Below are 17,908 nucleotides of genomic sequence, written 5' to 3'. Positions count from 1 at the left end.
AAATGTCCTTTCTATGCCACCCATGAGCATGAATAAAACAAGGAATGTCAAATATGAAATGCAAAACAGTCAGGTAATGGTAAAAAAAACCCACTCCTATGCATTTAAGTAAAGGCAGCTAGTGTTGAACGGCAACTTTTTTGGCACTGATTAGTCCCACATTCTTGTCAAAGCCGACGTGTTATTTTTATTTTCATGCTCCATGGAGGGAGGAGGCAGTTAAAATGAGCGTGACCAGAACCACACGCCGTAGCTGTGACTTTCATTGCCTCGCATATCATTTAAAATCTGTCCAAAAAGCACTTCTCTGTGGACACTTGAACCAGTCGAACGGGCTTTCATCTGCTGCTCTGCCTAACAACCCCTCGTTGGCTCTGTCCAATCTGGATTTCATTCCCCCTCAATGTCTCTCACAGTGAATAATGCCTTTGTAGTCACTCCCTTCCTACCACACACACCCTTCACGGACAATATTTAATATGTACTGAGTGACAAGCCAAGGAAGTGACCAAGACTGTTACACACCACTTATTGGCCCTGAGAACCAATATACAGGTCAAAGAGTCGGACACTTTTCTGAGCTGTGACCAAACTTGTGAGAAGTAATCGTGTCTTTAACGGAGCACAACAACGTGAAGAATGTCATTGTCAAATTCACAGGACTGTAACGAGAAACTGAGTTTCAACTATTGCCCCAGCGGGACCCTATTAGTGCCAAAGTGCGTTTTTACCAGTGAGAAAGCCAAACCTACTGACTCACAAATAGACTGTGAAACAGAAAATGTGAAATGCATCACCTCATTGGCGAAGCCTCTGCGCAGGCTCACGGGTGAGCAGCGTTAACGGTGGCGTGTTCCCATCTCACACATCTGGTTCACATGATCAAACATCCCATCAGCTCCATGGGTCCAGGAGAAGGAGTGAAATGGTTCAGGTCGGAGAACTCGGAGGTTAAAGGCAAAAGCTGTGATCTGAATATAAACTAGACAAGCCCTCAGTAGAGGGCAGAGTCACGCCCATGCATGATACTCTGTATCAATTTTGATCATCCTATGTATATCCCTTCCTATACAAATGATGCAATAGGCAAGAAATGTGCTAAGTGACCCCTGTGACCTTGACCTTGATCTGCTGACCTCTAACTCCACAACTGAGCAGGGGACCTTAGACTGATCTTCAGTGCCAAGTTTGATTATCCTGACTTCAGCACTTGCAGAGATATCTGAACGGACATACACACACACATACATACTTACCCAGCCAGCCAGATACCGAAGCGAATGCAGTAACCCCACTGATGTACGTCAGGCGTGGTTAACAAAAGTGTTGCTCTGCCACCAAATCCAAAACACAACACTATAAGCTGTCGTCCTCCTCAGACTGACAGGCCTTTAAATAGAGGTATTAAAAACTTCATCTAAAAGTGTTAGTGTTTTACACCATTAATATTTGTTAGTACAGGTGGGTCAATCCACCGAATGCCCCACGCCTGACTGTCTTTGATTTGACAGATTTTTTTGTAGTGTTAAATTCTGATTAAGTTGACCATGTGTAAAATCTGTGGTTATGGGGAACATTAGTTTTTGAATTAAAGCCTCTTAAAGAAGGTGGGGTCATGTCGATTTTAGGTCACCAATCTGTGGCACAATATTTTTAAAATGCCAGAATGTGAGAAATAATATAAAGTCCTGGAATTTTGCAGGCTCATTAATATGCACACATGGTCTTTAACGGTAAAACCCCACTTTGATAGAACAATACAAACCAGTTATATGACGGTGCAAAAATGCCAATGTTGTTTTCTGTTCCACCAACCATAGAAGCTTAATTTTCAGTATGGTCAAAAATGATGCTTTTTGCATTTATAGCCAATATCTGAACATGGATTGAGCAGGTGTGACAGGTCAAACCACTCCAAAAATGAGTTATGTAATAATGCTACTGGTCTAAAAGAGAAATTATGGTTTTCCAGCTCATAGACCTTCAAAACAAAAGTTACCCACAAACCCAAATGTTTATGAAATCAAAACGTGTTTCATCAAAGTTGAAGCAGGACAATAAGAGAATGCAACTGACAATTAAGGCAATAAATAATTTTATATTTTGCCTCTATTTCCTGTTTCAGACAAGTGAGGAGACTATTTTTTTACTGTCAGAACTGATCCAAAAGTAAAAGAATAAGCATGGATGGCAATCCTAATAACCCTGAACTCGCTTTAAGATGCATGTAATGAAGTTTAAGATCTTACCTACATGTTCATGGCTCAACCTGAGAAATAATTTTGGCCAGAGATGCAGGATGGGTCAGACAAAGACAATAAAATCACATATATTGTTTGGAGATTGTCTGTTTTGTATACAACTCTCCAGCAAATACTTAGACCTAATTAGCAAACTTGCAATGTGTAGGTTTGTGTTTGAGAGAGAAAGCCAAGGAAACCTAAACCCACTTCTAACGTTTGTGGACATCACTTTCCTCCTCTGGACTGTGTGCACGAGAGGAAAAACCACATTTAACTGGTGACGGTGGACGGTCAGAGGCGGGAGCGGTTTGGAGGAAATGGCCTTCGATAGCTTGACTCCTTTTGTGACTCAGTCCCCTGCTGAAGGAGAGCACATTTTTAGGAGGAGGCACATCATTACAGGATCCTTGAACTCCTGATGGACCACACATGTTGCTCCAGACCCATAGAGCACAGCATGTACAGCAGCCTTTACGTTTCCACTCTGCATCCCAACGCCCTTCCCCAACGCCCTCTGCAGCAGACAAACACTAATGGATTCAAAGGACGACTGCAGCAGCCGTGATAGACAGAGATTTATGTGCAGGGATGAGCGGGGAGAGTGATGGAGTTGTCTACTGCAGATCCAGTCGCCACATCTGTCCGGTTCTACTTGGCAGCGCTTCTGAGCAATTCAGCTGGGAGAGAGATATGCAGGTGTTTTTTTTCCCCTCCACAAACAGATGCATCAAGCTAAGCCGAGCCAAGCGGCAGACGGACGGCAGCGTCAGATGCATGAAAAGAAAAATGTTTTGTTCGGTCCCAAGCTGTGCATCTGGGAGAGACGTGCTTTTTTACAAAGTGTTTAAACAAAGTGACTGTTTTGCATTTTTTTCGGCAGAACAGCTCATCCTCTTTGTTTTGCTTCCACGGCGGAACTGAGTCACCTGAAACCCCTGGGAACGGAGAAAAAAACTTTTCACATTTCTGACAGTTTGGATAATTGAAATACACAGTCATGCAAAATACCGTCGAAATAACAAAACGCATCATTAGTGACTTCAAATTAAGCACCAGGAGCCTCTATTATTAACACACCTCCACTGCACCACGGTAGATGTGCAGCACCTCTACAGTTAAACCTTCTGGGTTAAAGAACAATCACGTTAATTGTTTTAAAGGCATCCACAAAGTTTGTATCATATACAGGTACAGCAGCTTGTACATTGAAAACTTTTGAAGCTTAAAGGGGAACTTTGGTTTTTTTCAACCTGGGGTCTGTTTTCATGTCATTTCATACATGTGAGTGATGGAGAAATGAATTTTCAACATAGCTCCAGTATTTAGCCAGGCAGGCAGCTTAGTTGCTCAGCTAGCAGCTCAGCTAGCGAAAAGTATGGGGCAAGTGGCCCCCCCGCGTCAAAGTCCGCCCTAACGTGCTTTTTTTCCCTCACTGACCGGCTCGGATAGTCTCAATGAGTATCCCACAACATACTAGAGATGAGAAGTGAACGACAAATGGCGATCGCCAGGTAATGTGGAGGTTTTCGTTCACTTCTCATCTCTAGTATGTTGTGGGACACTCATTGAGACTATCTGAGCCGGTCAGTGTGGGGGGAAAAAGCACGTTAGGGCGGACTTTGACGCGGGGGGGGCCACTTGCCCCATACTTTTTGCTAGCTGAGCTGCTAGCTGAGCTGCTAAGCTGCCTGCCTGGCTAAATACTGGAGCTATGTCGAAAATTCATTTCTCCATCACTCACGTGTATGAAATTACATATGAAAACAGACCCCAGGTTGAAAAAAACCGAAGTTCCCCTTTAACCTCCCAAAAGTTTAGCAGCACAACCAGCATCACAAAACCTGAAAGAGTATGAAACAAATTAAGTTTTAATGCAAAACACAATGCGGAAGTTTTAACTGGCAAGGAACTCCGATTATCTCTGCTATTGATAATCAAAGTTCAGACTTCATATCTTAGTTAGCTTCTGTTCCTCTAACTTGCGTATCTCACTGCAATTTCTTATAGAGAATTTTTAAAAACAATACAGAAGGCCCTCGGTTTACGACGTCCTTAACTTATGTCGTTTTGCCGTTACGTTGGAACTGGTTCAGTGGAACTAGTTGGTGAGTGGGGCGGATGAATACTGTATGTAGAGTCGTCACACAGCGCTGTAAGACGGCTTTGTTTACATTTGCCGCCACATTGGATTATGCTACATCCACTAACTTCATTACGGCTCCCTAGCATAAATCAGACTTACGGTTTACATTTTCGCTGGTAGTTGTGTTTCAGTGTGAGCTCATGACTGTTTTTGTTACTGTAGTTGTACAAATAAACTAGCTGATTTGGTGATGCACATAAGGGCTTGGTTTACATTTTTGCCGGTATTTTCCTACTGAGTTGTGTTTCAGTGTGAGCTACTGTTTGTTTTCATTGCTGTAGTTGCACAAATATGTAAACCGATCGATATCGTGATGTACGTAACGGCTTGGTTTGCATTTTCACCAGATTCCTGACTTACGCCGAAAATCGACTTAAGTCACACCGTAGGAACTGGTTCTAAGTCTCGGACCCCGCATAGTATGTAGACATTAGGATTCACAAAGGTTAATCTTCTCTTATCAAAAAATATGCAGTACTTTAACAAATTACTTGTGGGTCTGTTGGGAATGATAAAACTTAGCTTAAAATTGTAATATTTCAGTAAAATCATTGTATTCTAGATATCTCATTTAAAAATTAAACCATTTGCTTTGTCCAGATTCTGTATAAAACAAAAAATTTTGCGCTTCTTAACACAACCGTAGAGCCATTAGTGACTCAACTGCCACCACTAGTAAAGTGACAAAAATTCATGGACTTTTTGACTGAACTGCAGACTGAAAAAGCAAATTAAAACCATAGTGTTTCCAGTATTTGGAGAAAAAAAAAGTTTCACATGAGAGTTTGATTTGTTTTTTCGATTGATGCAAAATACACCATCACAGAAATGAAAATTTTCTTTTTTATTTATGATTTATTTTGAGTTCTTGTGTTGAATGCAGTGAAAAATGAGCCCACAATGAGTCAAACTGTGACAGAACAATAAAAGCCCAGAAACTAGTTGGGGGTTCACGGGGTTAATGAGGTTTTCTTACTTCTGCAAACACTTCTTAAAGTTCCCGTGCTCTCCTGGGTTCTTTCTTTAACTTCAGTGTCTCTTCCTATTGTACGGTGATGAATGGGAGTTGAAACTTCTTAAACCAGCGCTGTCACTGAGTGGCAGCCGTGGCTTCAAACTCGAGCTAACGTCAAAGAAACTTCAAGTCCAGTGAGGATCATGTGGTGTAGGCTCCAAAAACTCTCTGGTTCCAATAGATTTTAATTTTAAAAATGTCTTTCTCCAATGAAATGCTAAATAAAACACCAAAAAATACACTTTATACACCATCATCATGACCTCTGATGAGCATACAGGTGATCATTTTGAGAATAATTCCAGAATTGGGTTGATGTGAGCCATCTCTTGGGGCATGACTGACTTGACTGATCTGATTGAGTTATGAACAGTTTTTAGGTGAAATTCTCCTTGATTCATGTTTTGTTCTAAACTTAGAAGGTCTTGACTCCAATGGGAAAATAAGGCATCAACTGTGCAGTTTTTAAATTAAATCCAATGCAAACCAATAGGTGACATGATTATTGATTATGGCCATTTTTTGAGCTATGACAGCGGCTACACAACCGCCTGTATGTTTCCATTGGTTTACACACTGTTGTGCGAATTACAAAATTACTTTACAAACTTTATAATCTCCAAGGAACAATGTGATGCACAGCTAGTGGTAAATACAGCCATGACCAACATTAAAACACTAAGAAACGTGGATGTTTGTGTAGCAGAGACAGTGGAGAGGAGACATGAATCTGGGAGAGACAGTTTGAGAATAACATCCAACCAAACCGGAGATCCTCCTCTCAGGGCGTTCGCTCCCACATGACATGATCTTCAACCACTAAGCAGCCTCGATTGCCCTCGTCATGTTATTTAAAGGTCCATTTGCAGCAGAACTCTATCAGTCCTCCATCTGACGGGATTAAATCTGCGACCAGACAGAAACCACATGAACTCACTGAGCAGGAGGCGACTAAGGTCAACTGAGTTTTCTTTGTGGCTCCCGCTTGGGAGAGGTTCTTCAGATTTGTTGCTGCGATTCGGATGCACGAGTTGAACCGCACACAACAGCCGTTATTTATTTAGCCGTCATCTAGAAGATGGAAAGATGAGCAGTTTGAGTTTTATGTCAGCAGTCAATATGGAGAAGTGTTTTCTTTTTCGTTAATTCAGCTGAAACGGACACCGTAAAATAAAAACAACGCCCATTTTTGTATCTGCAAATACTGAATCCAGTATGCTGTTTAAAAAGAGAATTAGATTAGAAATAAAACACTGAAATCTGGCAGGAAGGGTGCCAGAAAATGTTACAAAAAAATGGAATGTGATCACAAAAGTTGTAAAAAATAAATAAATAAATAAATAAATTCTGACAAATATCTGGCAGATTTAAATTATATAATAAAACCATAATAATGCTATTTTACAGTCACTTATTGCAAAAGAAAAGACTTTTGTAAAAATACAGATTTTTAAAGTGAAAATTACAGTTTTGGCCTGTTTGTTTATTTTTTATTTGTTTTTACAGTCAACATGTAAATTATTTTTTTTCTGTGATACGACCTGTAATTTAAAACAGACATTTTTTAAGCAACATAAATGATTAATATGCTTACTATTTGAGTCATATTTGTCTTTATTTCAAATAAAGTGACATTTTTGCTGATTTAAATATGAGAAAATATGTATAATGTAAAATAAAGTAATTTTATGGTGAAATAAAAGTAAATACAATTTTCAAATATACTTTTTTTTATATAAACATTGTATACAGTTGTTTTTTGCAGCCAGCATGTAAAAGAATATCTTTGTCTGTGATCTTACCTGAAATTCAAAACAAGGACATTTTTTAAGCTTTTTTTAAAAATTATTAATACCCTTATTTGTTCTTTCAAAATAAAGCCAAATATGTGTCAAATAATGACATGTTTTCTGATTTAAATATGATGAAGTATATTTATAAATAATAATTTTATGGTAAAACAAAAACTAAATACCACTTGTAAATGTACAGTTTGTGAAATGGGAATTCTTTACAGTTGGTTTTATTTTTTCTATTTTTGCTCAATATTATCTATAATTTAATTTAGACCATTTTACAGATTTCCCTTGTTTTGTTAGTTACCATTTTTAAATCCTTCATCTACATTTTTTTTCCTGTCAAATAAAAGCAAATATCTGTAAAATATTGACAATTTTCTGGTGATTTAGATAAAAGATCAAATATTTTTACAGTCAGACCTTGTAGAAAAATTAAATACCATTTACATTTTTGTCAATCAACATTTAAATTTCTACATTTTTTCTATGATTTTACTATTTTTTTTGTAAATTTATCAGATCAGGGAACATCTGTATAATCCCAGTAAATCTCAGTTATAAACCACAAACAGCAGCATCACTTTTACTGGACTCTTCAGGGAACTTCCCTCGCTGAGGCTGTTCCTCGCAGCGCTGCATCTCCAGAACAGAGCAGCTTTGTTCTTTAACAATGCTTCCTGCCCTCTGAATCTGGAGGCTTCAACCCAGCGAGATGCTCCTCTGCTGTCCAGCTGGGTTACAGCGGGAAGTCGTGTAACCGCCTCGTTCATGTACCTGGCCGTGCTGCAGGAGAGGAAGCAGGAAATGCTCGCCATAGCGGGGCTGCTTTGTACCCTATGGGAGATAATGGGCGCCGTGTGGAGAGGCTGAGATGTGCCTCGGAGGCTTGTTCCACACCAGCACATCCACGCCGTCTGGACAGGAAGCAGCCTTTTCCTGTCATCCCCCTCATCACGCCGTGTCCCTGCCCTTCTAATCGCTCGGTTGCATCCTCTGAGTCGGTGTTTCTGCGTTTTTACAGTAAATGGAGCAGCTGGTGTGTGATGTGAAAAAGAATCAAATGATGTCAGGCTAACCGGCAGGAGACGGACAGGAGCGTAATAAAGCAATAAAACAGATCAGGGTTTCATTATCCTCCACCTGACAAAAACACAGAATCATAAATACGGCTTGTTTTCCACAGGTTACACCTTGACCTGCTTCTGCAGAGTAGAGCTGCAGCTATCGATTATTTTAGTACTCGAGTATTCTATTGATTACTCCGGCGCTTAATCGAGTAATCGGATTCGACTGTGGACTTATCAATCGGAAATTATACGACGACTAAGAAGCCTTGGTGGAATACTGCTCTCTCTGAGTGTCGGTTTGGACTCAAATGCAGCTGGATCTCAACGTCTTTCTAAGATCCGCCCCCACTCTACTTCCCATTGGCTACTGATACTAGTTTGTTTGAGGACAAAAGCTGCGTTCCCCTCGTCCCATTGGTAGATGGACTCGATTGACAATCTTGTAGTCCGGCATGCGGCGCTGGAATTCTGGCACGGTGCCTGAATACTTACAGAAAACACACAGTGAAGGTCCGCTAGATGTGTTTTTCCCGCTTCTATACACATCTGAAATCACACGCATGCTGGGCGGTCACTAGTGGACCACAGCATGGTCACATGACAGCGCTGAGCTTCAGCGGGCCGCTACGTGGTCACGTGACCGAGCTTTCAGCTTGACAGTCCATCAGATAAACATAACAACTTGGCTGCAAACTTTCTCTTTTATTTCAAAAACACTTCAGGGAAAAGTATTTCTGAAAGCATATGAGGTGAGAAATAATCTGTGCAGCAGCTGAATCTGTCCTGGTTTTAGATCACCGACAGCTAGTTTAGACGACCGTTTAGACCGCAGACTGGTTGGACACTCCTGCCGTAAACAATAGAAAAGCTGCGCTGGTTAAATTGGAGAGTCCCTTCAAATTTAAGGACCTGGTTTATATCGAATGAAGTCTGGGTCCTCCATTTCGTGACCTGGGGTCTAGCATGTAGTTGATTAAACGAAGCCACGATTCAGGGAATTTTGCCTCAAGGAATTTTAACAATCGAATTACTCGAATAACTCGAGGATTTGCTTCAGCCCTACAGCAGAGACAGATTTGTTAATCCATGCTCTGATCTCATCGCAGCTACAAGAAACCCACCAAAGAAAACCAAGACTGCCTGTGCAGAAAACCAACTTTAGGGAGAGATTTCATTTTGCAAAAAAAGGTCCTATTAGTGTAAACAAACACAGGTGAGATCATTTTGAGTTTTCATCAGACCACAAGCTTCTGGATCACAGGAAAGATATAATAACAGCTGTCTGGTCTCTGCGTGTTCGGCGTACACGCGATTATGTCTGAAAATCTTCTATTTTTTTTTCATCGTCGCTGTGGGTGATTTGATTTTTAAACTGTTGACAGTTTAATTTGCGGACGGCCTAATAAACTTAACGTCAGTCATATGCAGGTCTTGTCTAAACAAGGCTGTTGGGTAATTGCTCATTTACTGCCGCTGTAGAGCTCGCTGTTTTTCATGACCTAGAAGTGGGAGATGGAACAGATTAATGGCACATCCTTTTATCTCACGCGGCAGTAAAAGATTCAGCCCCGAGGCTCTTAACGGCACAACCACGGCTGCTTTTAAATCAATGACGTTGTGAAAACCATTCTTTCACATAAACACCTCCTCCGTCTGAGGCCCGTTCTCTGCCTCAGTCAGTGCGTTTTCAGATAATGAAATCAACTTTTTCTGGAAGTGTTTCTCCCCACAGTAAGTTTTTACAGTGTGTTTACAGAGAAATAGTGTGAATTTATGGAGCTGTGCTTCTCAGGCCTGAAAATTTGGAAAGCATAGTCCAAAAGCACAGACTTCCTAATAAAAGAATCACCAACAAAAGGGATTATGGGATTGAAAGGTTCATACTTTCTGTTAAACCTGCAATAGCTTTAAACACTCAGAAGCAGTGGAGCCAGCAGTGGAAAATGTTCCCTTTTTATATCCAACAGACTAAAATAACGCCGGCTCATATTTGGAGTGTCATTCAAAACCTTATTTATGAACTTTTACATCTAAAAAGTGAAAGTGCTTTAACAGTTTTAAGTGTAATGTTCTGGTGTGTTATAGCAATCCAATTGTTTGTGAAATTACAGATACAATCTAGTAAAATCCCAGAAAAAATCATCAATTGACAAGTTAATTGTAAAACAACAAACGTAAATAATTTCCACATCAAAAATCTGTGTTTTTGAAAATGGTAATCTGCACTTTGACAAAATTTTACCACAAATTTACACTATTTTTACTGTACTTAAATCAGCAAAATGTATAGTTATTGTACAAATATTTGCCTTTATTCAAAAAAGTAAATAACAAAGTAAAATATTTCTTAAACTGTTATTTAACAGATGACCTCTTTTTTGTTAAATTGCAGACATTATCTAGTAAAATCTATCTAGTAAAAATGTGAATTTTTTACTTTACTTTTGCAGTGCAGTATCAATACTTCTAAGATGGAGTATAATTGGTTTTCCTTCAGAGCAGAACCTGAATCAGTGAGATAGGTGTAATAAATGAGCATATATACAACAATACAGAGACGAAACCAGTCATGATTCATATGGAAATAGAAACAAAACTCTGTAGAATAGCTCAATAAAACAAAACTGAGCTAACATGACTGAAGCTGCTGAATGTTTAATTTAGTTTCTATAATCTAATGTGTAGCTTTTGCACTTGTGTTTAAACTTTTGCCTTTTTTGGCCACAGTTGATTTCTGTCCTCATGCTTTCGTTTACACATGCCTTCAGTTTTCACCTTTAATCAAAGAAATGAGTACTTTCTACTGCCCGACCTTTATATTGTTGATTCAGTCAGAGAACCTTAGAAGTAGTTAAACCTCCAGTCGCCTAACTCTGTTTATACACTGGAAAGAGGGCACTTTTATTCCAGGACGTCCAGAATAACTCTTCCTACTTCACTGCTCTGCTACAAACTATCTGTAAAAACGTCCTAAAACCAATCATTTGTTTTTGATAAGTTTAACAGATGCCGTTAGGACGATGTTCCCTTGATGGTCCTTCAGCTAATTATTTGCTATTGGTTGTTTCCTATAAAAAGAAAGTCAGAGCAAAAAGCTTCATTAAAGGAACTCGTGGCATCGCTCATGAGCTCTCAAAGCATTATAAACATCTCCATGGACCATATATTTATATACAGCTAAAAAGCGACCTTTATGTTGGGTAATGGAGAAAACACAGACGTACAAGAAGACAACACGACTAGAGAAAAAATCAGCTGACTGGACTCTGTTGTAATTAGCGCCCCAGAGTTCCTGAGCTGTAATAAAAACTCCCAGGATGGTGGAAAATGATATTGTGCCGTTTACAGAGATAAGTACTTTTCCAGTCTTTGGGCCGACCCAAACTTAGGTTGTGTGTTGGGAGCTCCGGTTAATGTTTACCTGGCCCGCTGCCACCACTTTACTATTCCATGTTGTCTAGACGCAGGCATTTCAACACACATGTTTACGGCCTCTGACCTGCGCCTGCTCTTTTTGGGGTTAACCAATAGAGCATAATGAACACCTTCATTTCAAAGTTTTACGGTCCGTTTTCCTGCTCAAACCCCCTCTTTGAGCCTAATCTCTGTTGACATCTGGGAACATTGGAGAGGGCAGTGTTGGTGCGTCCCAATACGAACGCTGAGGAGCCTCAAAATGGGAGGCGGTTGTGTTGAAAGCGCCACGGAGGGACGTCCACCGTGATGTATCGCCCGAGTGTCGCATTGAAATTCTTCTGCTGGCGTTGGGCTGCCACAGGCTGAGGAGGAATGTGATGAATGCCCCTTCATGTCACAGACATAAGTGCTCCCATAGATTACTGCAACACATCGTACACGGCCTGACACAAATGTGTTTCGATGACGGCTCATCTTTCTTCCCAGTCATCTTTCTCCTTCTTTTTTTCTTTCCTCAATATGCCAAGGACCTTTGGACAAACAGGTTAAAAATATCATCCAGTCACAGTCTTGTTAGGAGAGAGACAAGATTGAGTGGGTGAAGCTAGAGTGAATGCTTCATTGGAAGGACAGCCAGAGTGTGGAGGTCTACCAGGATACATCAAACACATCCTCCTTGTATTAACAAAGATGTTCTTTGGGGGAATATTCGGCCGCTGTTGCATCAAACCATCTACTCAGGCCTCCAACCAATCATGGTTCTTCTTCCCTACATCAAAACAGAAGACGCATGTTGAAACCTCGTCATGCTTGTCGTCTACGTCTCGACCTGTCAGCACAGAATCACTGAGGAACATTTGTTCACAGTCATCTGATGAGAATAAATAGATTGTTTGGATGGGATATGCAAGGCTGATAAGCATCTCATGCACATCTTTGCTACTGAGACACGTTGCAAACCTTCTTCACTCCTACCACAACTCCCTGCTGCCAGATCTGCCACTACATGACCTGAGGCTGCGTCTACCTCGTGCAGATGGAAGTCATTTGCTGTCCTCAGAACTGTGATGAACTAACAAAGGTACCGCAGGATTGTGACATCAGCTGACCTCAACTCGCTCTGACCTGCCGAGACCCGACCACAACTTTTTAATAATGAGTAACTCAGAAGCAAAGAGCAGAGGCCTTCAATCACTGTCAGGGTCAAACTTTCAAAAAGTCACTTCAGTATCAGACAATGAATGCTTAGATTGCAGCTCATAAATTGCCTTGTACATATTTTTGATCCTTATTCTACCCGTCTACCTACCAGATTCTACTAGTATGTAGAAGCGTAGAATACATTAAATTATGTTTACATGGTTTATCTTAAAGTCCTGTTAAGGGTAATTGTTGAAACATCTCTAAACTCATCTCTCTTTTGTGTCAAAGTTATATATTTAGAAGTTTTTCAGTGAAAATAACCTCTTCCAATGTCAAAAACATTGTTGTTTTCTCTAAAATGTGTAGATCTATGGAGTTCCTGCCTCTAGCGCCACCTACTCCACTGCTTCTTGCTGTTGCTCAAGCACACCAGCTCATTTAAAACCATTCTAATACACTTTAAAACTAAGTTAAAACACTGGGATAATTTAAGTTTTAGAGGCGGAACCTGACTTTGAAGAAGAGCAAAGATACAAAAAGCCCCATTTTGCAAATTGACAGTATTGGTTCCTTGGGGGTTTTTTTTAACCTTGAAGTCAATACACAGCAGTTTTAAGGAGATAAAGCTCTCTACTTGTTTGTGATGTTTTCTACTATGAAGACAGCTCAAGGTTAACGAGGCTTCAATCTGTATATAAAGACAGACAACCCTTACGTGACGTCACCGTTAGATTTCCTGAACAACAGTTTTAAAGCTCACTGTGGCTTTTCCATCACGGCACTACCTTGCGTCCCTTAACTTCTGGCTAATTCAAAAATTAATAAACATGTGGAGCATTAGTGGAATTGAGGTGGGCCTGGCAAACATTTTTGGGCCATGGACTACCCTATGACAGCGTCTGTCCTTAAAGGGGCCACGGTTCTAATTGTGCTTAACTTTAATCCTTAATACAATTTAAATGAGTGAGTTATATAAACATTCATTCTTTGTATAGGTATCATAAATAACTAACTTAGCTGTAGAGACCGGAACAGTCTGTTGTTCAAGGTTGCAAATAAGTTTATTTCTGCTGTAAAGTTGGTATTTTAACATGGGGTTCTATGAAGATTAAGTCATTTTTGGAGCCAGTCTCAAGTGGCCATTTAGGGAATTGCAGTTTTTGACACTTCTATGCTGGCTTTATTTTTCAGCTCGTTAATCTTGCTGCACATTAGCCAGTTCATAAAAGCTAATTTTGTACTTTTACAGTATAATTTCTGAAGGTTTTTTTTTAAAGCAAATAATTAGCTACAATAATTACAATGCAACTAATATCATTACTGCACTTTTAAATTGTGAAATGGCACTAAATAGCAATAATTTATGTAAAGCATTCTCAGTGTAAATTCCTCTTTCAGACAAAGAAAATGCTTGGATTTGACGGGGAAAGCCCAAATAGTAATTTAAGTATATTTTTATTAATAATGCTGCAGTTTCCTGTCCTGTTGAACTGGAATTATTATATTTAGGGATGTTTCCAGTGTTTTGTTTATCCCATTCACAAACATTAGGATGGTAAGAATATTAAAAACACATTTCAGTTTAATGCAGTTCAGTACTTTGGCACCACTAACTACAACCTTAGCAGCAAATATACAGTTTAATCCTCGTGTTGTCCTGCGGGCCAAATTTACCTGTTTTAAAATTTGAAAATGTGGAAAAGAAATATTTTCACAGTGAAAATTTCCACATTTTCAACATTTTTGGGAAATTTTTGAAAACATTTTTGATAGAAAAAAAGAAATGTTAAAAAAATGCTTCTGAAGAATGTTCACAAATGTGAATTTTTCTGAAGAAAGTATGAGAAGTTTTACTGATATAAATGTAATCACTTTATATTATTTTTTTGGAAGACTTTTACTTATTTTGAACATATTTATGAGAATTTTCTTGCCAAATTTGGAGACGTTTTTAAAAGAAAACTTTTAAGGACTTCTTGGAAATTTCTTCCTTAAGTTTTTGCAAATTTTCATAAATTTGTGGGACCTTTTTTCTGAATTTTCGGATTTTTTTCAGACTAGGAAACAATGTTTTGTGGTGCCCGTAAATGAAGACAATGGGAGGGTTAATTAACACCTCTGATTAACCATTTTAAACTTTGTTAAATGTATTTGCAGCACTGTTGTAGATTATATACCATAATAATATAGCCAAATAGTGAAAGTTACACCTAAACAGATGGTTGCCATCTTAACACGTTTGTCGCAGTATTTTTGATTTGTATGTTGCAATTTTAAAAAAAGCTCAATGGTTTTCTTTCCATTTCACAAGGGAATAAAAATGGATTATTGTGTTAAAAAGAGCCATATTTTAATGCTGCAGTGGCATGAGATGTGGCCCACCCAGTATCCGTGCAGCTCCAGAAACACATCAACATGACAAAGGAGGAGGCCGGATTGCAGCATGCTTCCTATTGCTGTTAATTACAGTGGGAGGAGGAGGAGGTCTGTTCTAATTACAAAGAAGGGCTGACAAAGCCAACGCAGCCCAGAGAGAACAGGCAGAATGAGGCCTCCCTCCTCCTCACGCTGTGGTTTGGCTTTAATGAAGACCCACTGACATCTCCCCAACCTGCCAGCGTATCTGGTGGCTGCTGGTGCTGCCATTTTCCAGTAAGCCAGGAACACGCTGCCCAATTTAAAGCCCAATTATACCCCAAGTTTAGCCCGTGACGGCTGTTTGTCAGGGGCTGTGGTCTACACCGTCATGTCCAGGTCACCGTGGACAATCAGATGTGAGCAGTGTTGCAAAGGTTTACAGTTAGATTGACCAAAAGCGACGCAGATGTTTATTATTTCATGACTGGAATCTAGGCAAATGTGAATGTGATCCAGTGTTTTGAGCCATGTAATTATAAAAATCCTGGGTTGTTCTTCTTAAACTGCAATTTGTAAATGGCAGTCAATAAATATGTGTGCTTTTAACACTCAGGGAAGATTATAGGAGTCTATTTTCCATCTTGACTGCACATGAAAACAGCGAGAATGGTTCCTACTAGGAATGCCATTTGCTCAGGCTTAAGCTAGATTTATACTTATGAGCTGAAATCATGAGAGCAGTGTAATGAATAATATAATTAAATACTTTACTGCCTTTACAGAAGACACTTGATTGGTTTTTCAGTGACTAATATGTAACTAGTATTTGATCCCAGTTGTCAAATTAGTTGTCCAGCACTGCTTATGAGCCAATTCTTATAGTCTAGGGAACCGTTGCTGGTGCTGACATGCAGCTCCAAGCAATTCAGGAAAAAGATTATTGAAAAACAAACGTCAGAGGATGATTACAGGTTAATGAATATCCCTTGGAGTACAGTTAAACCCATCATTAGAAAATGGAAGGAATGTGGCACAAATCTGAATAGAGCAGGTAGTCCTCAAAAAACAGAGAGGCTAGTGAACGAGGCCACCAAGACAACTATGACTCCTGAAGGAGTTACAGGCTTCATCAGCTGAGATTGAAGAGACTGTGCATAGAACAACTGGTGCTTGTTTGTGACCAGAGCTTTATGGGACAGCGACAACAGAAAGCTAAATAAAGATCTCAAGCTCACCTTAAGTCATGTCAGAGGCTCTGAAGTCAAATGGAAAGATGTTCTTTGGTCTGATGAACCCAAAATGGAGCTTTTTGGCCACCAGACTAGATGTTTGGCAGACACTGAACACTGCACATCACCTCAAACACAACATCTGCAACATTAAGCAAGGTGGTAGCAGCATCATGGTTTGAAGCATGGTGGCGGCAGCATCATGGTTTGGAGCATGGTGGTGGCGGCATCATGGTTTGGAGCATGGTGGCAGCAGCATCATGGTTTGGAGCATGGTGGCAGCGGCATCATGGTTTGGAGCATGGTGGCGGCAGCATCATGGTTTGGAGCATGGTGGCGGCGGCATCATGGTTTGGAGCATGGTGGCGGCGGCATCATGGTTTGGAGCATGGTGGCGGCGGCATCATGGTTTGGAGCATGGTGGCGGCGGCATCATGGTTTGGAGCATGGTGGCGGCAGCATCATGGTTTGGAGCATGGTGGCGGCATCATGGTTTGGAGCATGGTGGCGGCATCATGGTTTGGAGCATGGTGGCGGCAGCATCATGGTTTGGAGCATGGTGGCGGCATCATGGTTTGGAGCATGGTGGTGGCGGCATCATGGTTTGAAGTATGGTGGTGGCAGCATCATGGTTTGAAGCATGGTGGTGGCAGCATAATCATGTGGGAACACTTCTTGGCAGCAGGACCTGGACAGCTTGTGAACAGACTAATATGAAAGCAGCAAAGTACAGGGAAATCCTGTTTTTCTCCAGCAAGCAGTGGTTTCAAAAAAAAGTTGTGTGTATATTTAGACACGGACATTTATTCTTGACCTTTAGGAACAGTGTAATTAGCACTATAATCAAAACTTTTTATCTTTCTAGCGGTTATCAGCATTTCACAAGCTTTTATTTGGCTAAAGTTTTATCCATAGATGTTTGCTGACTCAAGTATATAAGGATTGTTGCTCGTTTTATTGATTGGGGTTGGTTCTCAAACTAAACTTTTGATCATTACCGGGATTTATGCAGCGGCCTTTGGATACAACTTTTTGTTTCTCTTCTTGCCATTGTGGCAGCTTCATTCTTTACCCCCGTATCTCTTTTCTTCCCCACACATTGTCTTTGCTTCCCTGTTTTTCCCTTCACTCCTTCCCATCCCTTCCTTTGCTCTGTCTTTCTGTCTATCAGCGGGACATCGATGTATTCCATCTTCAGAGTGGGAGCTTTGTGATATGGGTTAATGCATTGGGCAGGATGAAGCATTGTGTCCCGCTGTCAGAGTGTGCCATCCGTTTTGTGTGGGATCAATGAGGATCCGGGGTTGGCGCCTGCCGGAGATGATGGACTAATGTCGAAACGCACAACTTTAAGAAACTGTCAGTGGGAAAACACATCACAGCCCAGCATCCACTCTGCCTTAATTTTACATTTTCCTGGGGCAAAATATTTACATCCTTTCTGCCTGAAGCGGGCCCTTCAGAATTTTACGACACTTTTATGTCACGAGAAAA

General features: G+C 40.3%; 1 protein-coding gene across 1 annotated transcript in view; it reads left to right on the top strand.

The window, feature by feature from the left end:
- The first annotated feature begins 5,097 nt into the window (after positions 1–5,097).
- rpl38 (ribosomal protein L38) overlaps positions 5,098–17,908 on the top strand; it is a 1,167,099-nt gene continuing 1,154,288 nt past the window's right edge. The window contains exon 1 of the mRNA XM_051939342.1: positions 5,098–5,108. The gene's annotated coding sequence lies outside the window, so the exon portion shown is untranslated. The remainder of the gene's footprint in view (positions 5,109–17,908) is intronic.

Source organism: Acanthochromis polyacanthus, chromosome 19, assembly GCF_021347895.1.
Source record: "Acanthochromis polyacanthus isolate Apoly-LR-REF ecotype Palm Island chromosome 19, KAUST_Apoly_ChrSc, whole genome shotgun sequence".
NCBI lineage: Eukaryota > Metazoa > Chordata > Actinopteri > Pomacentridae > Acanthochromis > Acanthochromis polyacanthus.
This window is presented reverse-complemented; position numbering and strand designations above follow the sequence as displayed.